This window comes from Grammomys surdaster, unplaced genomic scaffold (genome assembly GCF_004785775.1).
Source record: "Grammomys surdaster isolate TR1022 unplaced genomic scaffold, NIH_TR_1.0 193, whole genome shotgun sequence".
Taxonomy (NCBI): Eukaryota; Metazoa; Chordata; class Mammalia; order Rodentia; family Muridae; genus Grammomys; species Grammomys surdaster.
Window position 1 is genome coordinate 11,103,203 of NW_021604638.1, and position 4,298 is coordinate 11,107,500.

Sequence of the window (4,298 nt, forward strand, 5' to 3'; positions counted from 1 at the left end):
ACACACAGGTGCACACACCACACACACAAAAATTAAACACACACACCTGTACACACAGGTGCATACACCACATACAGAAAGATTAAACACATACCTGCACACACCACACACACACATACACACATACAAAAGATTAAACACACACCTGCACACACAGGTGCACACACCACACACACAAAGATTAAATGCTCTGAACTGCTCAGCAAACCAAAACACAGAACCCAAATATCCTCTGATCCGGGGTAAGCATTTTACCATAGTTTTCATCCATAAACCAAAGATCATAACAGAACCTGTCTCATAAGGTTTTTATAAAGATTATATTATTGAGGGATTACAGAGTGCTTGCCTAGAACCCGAAAGGCACTCAGTTCAATCCCCAGCAACCTGCCCCACCAAATGACAAGGTTATATTGAGATTAGTGCATGAAAAGTCATAGACTAGTTTTAAAAGGCCTGCTATCTGCCAGTAATGAGAGCACTGTTTGCTCTCCACACTTGCACCTTTTGTCTGTGGTTGGTGCCTGCCACGGGTGCACTTCTGTTAGCAATAACCTCTCTGCCTGAGCCTATGCACTCCTGCCTTCCAGAGACAGTTGTGCTATCGCGTTTCCCCTCCACTCCTGTGTCTTCTCAGCCCTTCCCTCCCACCAGCTCTATGCCAACTGCAGTTAAGCTGTCTCCCATGCTTGAAAGAAAAGCCTTTCCCTACTCCTGAACCGAGCTCCAGCCTTCCCCCTCCCTCCACAGCCACCCTGCTCAGAGCTGCCTCCGCTCTGTCTTCTCACATCCCACTCTTACCTCATCCCACTGATCCATTACACAGAAGCTTTGGAAGCTGGGACATTAGAGATTCCACCTCCACCATTTCGCCACATCTGCTCAGTCAGGTCCCTAGTGACCTCTGGAACTTATTTATTCAGATGGCACCTTCTAACTTTAATTGCAGCTCCTGGTCACCTCAGTGGCATCTAGTGAAGCTGGCCTCCACCCCTGGTCCTCGTGACCACACATTCTTGGTTTCCTCTTACTTCCAGAGCCATTTTTTCTTGGTGTCACCTAAATGAACGGTTCTTCCAAGAGTGCAAAGTAGCAGCCCTCAGACCTGGGCCTTTAAAAATCTCTCATTATCTCCATTATTTATTTGGGGTTTTTTGAGGGGAAGAGAGGGGATTGTTTGGTTGACACAAGACCTGGCTATGTAGCCCAGGCTAGCCTCATACTCCTGCTTCAACCTGCTGAGTTCTGGGATTACAGGTGTGAACCACCACAGCTACTCAGCACTGACATTCCACTTGGAGTTGTAGTGAATTGCTTTTTTTTTGTTTTTTGGTTTTTCGAGACAGGGTTTCTCTGTGTAGCCCTGGCTGTCATGGACCTCACTCTGTAGACCAGGCTGGCCTCGAACTCAGAAATCCGCCTGCCTCTGCCTCCCAAGTGCTGGGATTAAAGGCATGTGCCACCACTGCCTGGCAGGGAACTGCTTTCACCTCCATAAACAAACACTGCCCAGTGTGGTAGTGTGCCTTTAATTCTAGTACTCTGGTATATGCTGAATTAAGGTCTCGTTTGGCCAAGCCCAGCCTTGAACTTGCTATATAGCCCGAGCTTCAACTCTTGGCCCTCCTGCCTCCACCTCCAAATGCTGGAAAGGCAGGCAGGTGCCTGGGCTCAGTGACATTGCTTTTGAATATGTTTGAAATACTGTCTTTTTCCATTCTCACCATCTCTCCAGGCAGAGATAATTCTCACTACTCCTTCTCCCAACCTCCAGACTAGACTGTAGTCACCTAATCAGAAACACCAGTTTCAATGCCAAAGATATACAGCTCAGAGGCAGTGCCCCTGCCTGTGGTGGGCAAGGGTCACTTCCACCCCCAGCACCACAAAAAGAAGAATCCTCAAATCCCCCATCTCATGATCGCTCAACATGCTGAGCCCTCTCAGGACTCTGCAGTAACAAGTCCATGGTCAGGAGTGGGCCCCAATTGCCTTTAATCCCAGCACTTGGGAGGCAGAGGCAGGCGGATCTCTGAGTTCAAGAGTTCGAGGCCAGCCTGGTCTACAGAGTGAGTTCCAGGACAGCCAGGGCTACACAGAGAAACCCTGTTTCGAAAAAAAAAAACCAAAAACAAAAAAAGAAGTGGGCCCCAAGAATCTCCAGAACCGTAAGCTAAAGAAACCTCTTTTCTTGTTAAAGCTATCCAACCTCAGGGATGTAGTTTCAATAATAAAAAAAGGTCTAAGACAATAGTCAATATCTGTTTTTTTTAATCACCATAAAAAAAAAAAAAACTGGCTTCAAAGTGGAAGATAACAGTGAAGAGACCAAAGAGGGTGAGCTGTCTACTTCTGATCAAGCACGAACCCGTATTAATGAGAATCCTCTGCCAGCTCATACCTGTATCCTACAACTCACGAGGTGGAGACACGAAGGTCAGGAGTTCAAGGCAAGCCTCAGCTACGCAGCAGCAGCAGCAATCAAAACCAGCCTGTAGGCCACAGGCCACAAAATCCTATATAAAACAAATCCCTTGAAGGCTCACAAAAAAATAAAAAAAAAAAAACAAGCTTCCTGTAACTTTACCCATGACCCCTGCACTAAAAAAAAAAACAGTCTGTCAGGAAGAGCAAAGACTCAGACATCAAGTAGGCACTATTTCTCTACCTTGTGGAATTTCTTCCAGTCTGAAATTCTTGGAAGAGTCTCTAGAAGTTTGGCTGTTTCCTCAAGGCACTGTTTTTCTAACACTGGGCACACCAGCCTACTCTTCTGGCCAACACTAAAGGCAGGCTTCCTTTTGGAAGTAACCTTCTTGTGTAATCTCCCTCTCTGACCATCTCTGCAGGTCTACAACTGCCTCCACTGCATTCAGTTTCCCGAACGTGCGAAACCATAGCTCAAATTACACCAAACTCCAGTCCATAGGTCAGTTTCCTACGAACAGGAGTGGAGTTCCCTAAGGACAAGTCGTCTCATTCACTTTTTTTTTTTTAAACAGCTGGCGATCAGCCCGGGCCCTGGTTCTCAATAAATACTCAATGATGCTCCTCGTAGTAGTCACAAGAAAAGCGTCCATGTAGTGAGGACTTTAAATACACGTTGTGATCATCTTAAAAGACAGGTATTACTAATATTATCTCCATTGTGCAGGTGAGAAAACTGACTCAGAAATAAGTCCGATCTCGCCGACCCCCCCCCCACGAAGAGCGAGCAACACACGCAGACGTTCTTTTCAGTTCCTAGCAACTCCGCGACCAACCGTCATAAAATAAGAGCTTTTAAAAAATTATTATTTAAAAGGAAAACTTTCGAGTGAGGCTCCAGAGATACATAAGAATAACAGCCGAAAGCGCACCCCCCCCCAACGCGGCCGGGGTCAGAGGGCGTCGCAGGCGCCAGTTCGCGGGCCCAGGGGACAAAGGTCCAGCCCTCGGTCCTTGCCTGGCGTCCCCGCGGCCCGTCCCTCGCCGGTCACCCGGCAGACAGCTCCTGTCCGAGCCGCGTCCGCCTGCTCTACCGCCGCTTACCTGCCGCCTGGTCGCCTCGCGGAGACCGGGCCGCCGGCGCGAGCGCCTCCCGGGGGCCGCCTGGCGCCCGCAGCCCGCCGCCGAACCGTTGCCTAGGCGACGCGACTGCCGAACTCCCGCGTCGCTCGCGCTACGGCGGCCGGGAAGGGACACGGCTGAGAGCAATGGGCGGAGGAAGGAAAGCGGTCCTGAGGTTGGGGCCTTAGCTCTTCAGAGAGGCGGCAGGTAGAAGATGGACATGGAGGACAGCGAGGCTCTAGATGAGGGCTTGTCCCTTGGATGCTTATGCCACCAAGTCTAGCTTTTTTTTTTTAAATTTTTTGGTGGTAGATATGGAACTTCAGGGCCTCGTGGATGCTCCTCCAAGTGCTTTACCACTGAGCTACAAGCCCATCCCATTGGCTGGAAATAAAGACTAGAAAATTGATGTGGAGTGACAAATTCCTCTGTCATAATCTCTGGAAGGAAGGGGGTGTGGCAAAAAGTGAGTGAAAGGTTTTTTTGGGGGGTGAGGGTGAGAATTTAAACACCAGAATTAATTTCAGCATGGGAAATAATTAACTCACAATCAGCAATTGCATTTCCTGGGGAAACCCTGCAGATATAAGGGACCTTAAGTTCAAAGGAAGCTCCTAACTGGTGTGGAGCTTGAATCCACGGGGGGGGGGGGGGACGGAAGATTTAGACTAAATCTGAATTCAGATTAAATCAGTTGTTTTTTTTTTGTTGTTTTTGTTTTTTGTTTTTTTTGTTTCTCGAGACAGGGT

At 48.4% G+C, this 4,298-nt stretch overlaps 1 protein-coding gene across 4 annotated transcripts in view; it reads right to left on the reverse strand.

The window, feature by feature from the left end:
- The window catches only part of Pkig (cAMP-dependent protein kinase inhibitor gamma), a 66,390-nt gene extending 62,830 nt beyond the window's left edge, over window positions 1-3,560 (reverse strand). The window contains exon 1 of one of the 4 annotated variants that reach the window (XM_028769575.1): window positions 3,532-3,560. The gene's annotated coding sequence lies outside the window, so the exon portion shown is untranslated. Of the gene's footprint in view, window positions 1-801; window positions 906-2,401; window positions 2,420-2,668; window positions 2,688-3,531 lie in introns of those variants that run through there. The other 3 variants (XM_028769576.1, XM_028769578.1, XM_028769574.1) reach the window with 3 other exon arrangements.
- Window positions 3,561-4,298: the final 738 nt, after the last annotated feature.